General features: G+C 43.9%; 1 non-coding gene across 1 annotated transcript; it reads right to left on the reverse strand.

Annotated features, from left to right (window-relative positions):
- Nucleotides 1-4,043: 4,043 nt before the first annotated feature.
- On the reverse strand, nucleotides 4,044-4,126 carry TRNAL-UAA. The gene has a single exon. It is a non-coding gene; the product is annotated as a tRNA-Leu (tRNA).
- Between the last annotated feature and the right edge of the window lie 1,433 nt (nucleotides 4,127-5,559).

Raw genomic sequence — 5,559 nt, forward strand, 5'->3', positions numbered from 1 at the left:
TACATTTTAAAACACATACCCTGAATAAGGATTAATATGTGTACAACACACAAAATGAATTATGAATACTCAGTAGATTTCAGGGTGGTTCACTTATTCAGCAGGTATTTGTTGAGTGCATGTAATGTACTGGAGACACTCTGCTGGAGGAAGTTTTTGTTTAAGTTCTGTAAGGACCCAGTGCTGACCTTGACTGGTGTACAGTTCTGACCCTGGCTGGCTTACATTCCACAGTCATAGGCTGTCACTGCCCACTGCACCCTGTTCATACTGGGACATCCACTTTTTACCTCAGAGCTCTTAATATTGAGTTTAGCCTTTGCCAAATACTAATCCACAACCTAGGATTCTGACTCAATGTTATTTTCTTTTAAAATGATGTAATAAAAATAAAAGAATCAATCATTCCTCTCTGCCAGGCACCCTGATAAATGGTTCAGAGGCATCAAAATCTATTTTGATGAAAATGAAATGTAGGCTGGGTTGGTTTGCAATCACCCTTTATCTGGTAGAAGAGTAATGAGGAGATGCAAGGCACCTGAGATTATGTTCTCTGCCTCTTATACAGTATCTTTGAACTAAACAGACTTATTAAAACATGGAGCATTACCATTTATCCCACTTGAACAATTAACATATGGGTGAGGTTCATAGCATATATTGAATTTGTTCTTCAGCTAGCTGCAATTGTATTTGAAAGTAAAATGAAAAGAGAAATAATTAAGGTTTCCAAATTCCAACTTCCTACTGAGGACCAAGAACACTACTTGTTCAGGATCTCTCAAATTGGACTTGACTTCTGTGTTTTAAAGTTGATGGCTAATCCAGATATCTGTTATCCTTGAACTTCATAGCCAGATTTGGCGTTGGAAAATAAACTGAAACAAACAAAGAAGATGCAGTGCGATAAACCTTCTATTGATACCATGAAAATAATGGCTCGTGCAAGTTGTATCAGTGATTCAGGATTATTTTCAACGGCAGGTTTATCATTAATGATTAGAAGAGAAAAAAGAAAGTCAATTTACTGGCTGGCATAGATATCGCCTGAATCTGCTTCCAAACACAGTAACTGTGGAGCAAATTATCAGAATTCTATAGTCGGAATAAGGCAGACAGAATTTAACAAAAAAATTGCCTCAAATTAACCAGTAGGTGTCACTGCTTAAATACATTGGTAACAGCTTTTCCTACAGAGATCTATGTAAAAGCCCCATAGAAAATAATCAAACAATTTTGAATGACTTACAACTACTTCAAACCCACAGAGAATGTTTATAAATCCACACTGTTACTTTATAATTCAAAGGATTGACTTAAGTTCTTTTTGTTAAAATAATTACTAGAAAATCATTATAAGCTTAGTGGCAGTATACAAATTTAATGATTAATTTAATTACCAAATTTAACTGATTCAAATTTAATTTAAGCCAATTTAAATTTAATTCAAACTAAGTTAATGATTCAAATTTAACTTCAGTATATTTGCTATGTTTTAAGAACCTTTGAAAATATATAAAAAGGCTAATATAACAGATCTGCTTTTAAAGGAAAAAATCCTGGGCTTTTAAGGGGGAAGAGAGAGAAAGACTGAGCTCAGTCTAACTGGTTATTAACTGAATTAAACAATTTTTCCCCCAAAATATTTTCTACCAATTCAACATGTCCCCCATCCCAAGCCTATAAAGACAGACCAAGATTCTCTACATCAGTAGACACAGATACTTCCAAATGTAACATTCGTCAGGTTCCTTCTGTTTCAAATCCTTCAGGGCATCCTGGACATCATATTTCACAGGGCCCCCAGTTGGCTCCCAGGTGGCTTACCCCACTTGCATCTGTGTCCCTCTCCCCCTTGCCCCTCCCTCCTCCCTGCTTCTCTTCCTTCACTTCTCAACTAAAGCTGGCTCTCTGAGGAAGATTCAGGCCTTCCCAAACCACTCCTTTAGCACCTTGAGCATAATTCTTATCTTTTCATTACAAATGTAGCTTATTAAAATCTCTATCTCTTGCTATCTGAGCTCACTGAGATAAAGGTCAAGTTATTTATCTGCACATCCCAAGTATCTACCAGGGAGTGGTTCAGAGCCTGTTCTCAGTTGCTGGCAGGATGTTTATTTCCAAAATATGTAGACACTCTTTTTCTCTTTCCTTTTTGAACAATTCAATTCTAAAGCCATTAAATGAGCTTAAGCAATGTATAGATCTGCATTGGGAAGGTAGGAATTCAGGGAGTTACAAACATGGACGGGGAGAAAAAATAGAACAAAGTCTATAGTGTTGGATCAGAATTGGAGGTGTATATAAACTCCTTGATATACATATAGATATATGAATAAACGTAGATATATATTTATATAGATATATAGATAAATATACGAATAGATAAATATGCACACACGCGCACACATGCACACACACACACTCCTTAATTCTGTCTACCGAGAGGGCCTGGGAGTAGCAACACCTCAAAAGCAATGAGCACACCTAGCATTGAGACCTTGGTTTCTAGATACCGTTCTCCACTAAAAGGAACCAAGGATCTTTGGAAAATGGCTGATTCTAGCACTGGGTCAGGAAAGTACAAGTAAGTCGGGACTATATTGGAGTAGGAAGTAAGGACGTGCTAAAGAATAATGTAGCTCGGTCTCTATTAAAAATACAAAATATTAGCCGGGCGTGGTGGCGGGCGCCTGTAGTCCCAGCTACTCGGGAGGCAGAAGCAGGAAAACGGCGTGAACCCGGGAGGTGGAGCTTGCAGTGAGCCGAGATCGCGCCACTGCACTCTAGCCTGGGCGACAGAGTGAGACTCGGTCACAAAAAAAAAAAAAAAAAAAAGAATAATGCAGACAGGTCAAAAGTCAACTTGAATGGGCTGTCACTGGCCCAATCTGAGACACTTCAAGCATCAAAATGAATGAATGGTTATTAATTAAAATAGGGCACCATGAGTACATACGTACATAACTTATAATTCCATAAATAATTGAATAAAATGAAAATTTGATAAGGCATGGGATATTACACAGCTTCAAGGCACTTCCCTCTAAAATATGTGCTAATCACAAAGGGAAAAGAATAACTTTATAGAGGAGAAGCCTGGCAGAGAAGCAGGACACACTGAAATCATGCAGCCTGAGAGGCTGCCGTGAGAACACCGCATGGCTTCTGTGGAAGTACTGCTAAATAAACAGAGCCTGGATCTCATCAGGAGGAAATACCAGAAAACCTAGACTGACAAAGGACATTCTACAAACCGGCTGGCTTGTCAGCAGAAGTGTCAAGATCATGAAAGTCAGCAGAGGCTGAGGAACTCATCCACACGGAAGAAGTCGAAGGAGACAGGACAAGTAAATGCAACGCATGATTCTGAAGAGGAGCCTTTGCTATAAAGAACATTCTTGCGACAACTGGTGACCGAATGGGGACCGAGGATTAGACGGTATTAAATCATCAATGTTAATTTCCTGATTTTAATAGTAGTACTTGGGCATCGACTCGGTATTTTACTTTTAAATGATTCAAGAGAGGAAAAAAAGTTATTTGCATTGTGCTTGCAACTTTTAAAAATTCTTAGAAGGCCTTCATTAAACAAACAAACAATTTTAAAGGAAGAAGAAGAAGGAAAAAAAAAAAACGTTACCACGCTATATTTAAAAATTCTAAGCCGAACCCAAGTTGGAGTGCATTTTACATATAGGATGATACAGTCTCCACCTTCTAGGAGTTAACAGAAGAGTTGTGTGCACAAAATTAACATTGGCGGGGGTAAAAAAAGGAAGAGAGAGAGAGAAAAAAAAAGAGATACATTTTTTACTTTTTTGTAGAGGCAGTTTTAAAAATACCCTCCAGGTCATAGCCCTCCCCCTCCCGGCCGCCTCCCACCCTGCAGTTGGGGAGGTGAGCGGAGCTCCGCGAGCCGCCGCGTGTGAGTGTTGCGCCTCTCCCAGCCAGAAGTCGGAATTCTAATGTCCAAGCCGTGCTGTGTTCGGTGAGATTCGTATTTTTAAAAAATAAAATAATCTAAGAGAAAAACCTGAAACTACCAGGAGTGGGGTTCGAACCCACGCGGACATATGTCCATTGGATCTTAAGTCCAACGCCTTAACCACTCGGCCATCCTGGTACAGGCATTCGACGTTACTTTCGCTCTGCCTACAAGGTGTCCTCTACTTCCTCCTGCCCGCACCCTCGCTCCAGAACGCGGAGAGTTTTCGCCGCCACTCTCTCCGCTCTCCCATCCTGGGCTGGGGCGGCCGCCACGCAGGTACTTCGGTTTCTCGCCGCCGCGGCTCACTGTTGCCCCCGGCCCGCCGTGGCAGTGAAGACAACTGCAGCGGAGCTGCGCGCTCTCGGCGGGGGCGGCGGCGCTCGCGGGCCTTTGGCTGGGAAGAGACTCTGGGCCCTCCAGTTGCGCTTTCAGTTTCGAGGTGCGCGGGCGCCGCAAACACACACCAGCAAACTTCTGGGTTCCTGGGAGCAGGAACGCAGGTGGTGCAGGGACGCAGCCCACAGGGCGATATTTAGTTTTTGGTGTACTAAACAGAGTTGGCTTCAAGGAATGAGGTGCCTGGACAGCAGCAGAGTTCCTGGACTCCTGCCCCTAGGGGCCGCTTTTCTTCTTCGCATGTGCCACAAGTCACAAGGGAGGGAAGCTTTGTAGAAATGTGCGTGTCGCCTGTGCCACGCCACATGCAGGGGAGCGTGGCACAGTCGCCCTTCCTGATGGCTGCCGGCACCATCCCCACTGCGCCGCCTCGGATGCAGTGCGGTGGCCTCCTCTTTGCCCCCGCAACCCTACAAGGCAATGAGATATTTTTGTTCCCTTTTCTTGTTTTGCAATGTTCTCCTTCCTTTCTGTGTACATGAGATTCAGTTCGTCCTGTTATCCCTTTTCCCAGGACTTCCACTGCATTCCCCACTACCCAGGACCTCATATCGACCACAGAACGCAGAGCCCCCGCTCTGTGTTGTGGAGTGGTAGGGGCCTGGTGACTGAGCTGGGATCCGGCAGCCACATGATTATCCGGTCACGCCCTTGTTCATATGGTGCAGACAGCGACTTCTTCATCAAGAACTCCTATCAGCCTGGAGACTGTACACACTAACCTCACTATGCGTGACCTCACCAATGGCTCTCCTGCTGGGTCACATTGTAAGAATTGTCTTGCCTCTTCCTGGAACTCCTGTGATCCCTGGGAACAAGGGCTGTCACGAGCCTGCTGCCCTGGTTCTTGGAGTTTCCACCAACTCCTAGAGAACTGCCCCTGCGAGAGGACCTCAAGATAGTAACCAGGAGAATCACCACTTTCACACTTTGCCACACAGCATTGTAAGCTGTCAGAAGCCTGCGCCTATGTCCTGACCTCAATAGCACCCCTCCTTCTAAGCGCCAGGCCCGGCCCTCCGGAGTACACGACAAGAGCTCAAGCAAGAGCAGTTCCTCAGGCCTTGCCCTGCAGTGCTGAGAGATGAAAGGGAACTTAGACTCTGCCAGGGTCAAGAGGCAGCCACGTGGTGATGACATGGGGTCACCAGAGTGCCACCTGCCACCTCCAC

This window comes from Rhinopithecus roxellana, chromosome 4 (assembly GCF_007565055.1).
Source record: "Rhinopithecus roxellana isolate Shanxi Qingling chromosome 4, ASM756505v1, whole genome shotgun sequence".
Classification (NCBI taxonomy): Eukaryota; Metazoa; Chordata; class Mammalia; order Primates; family Cercopithecidae; genus Rhinopithecus; species Rhinopithecus roxellana.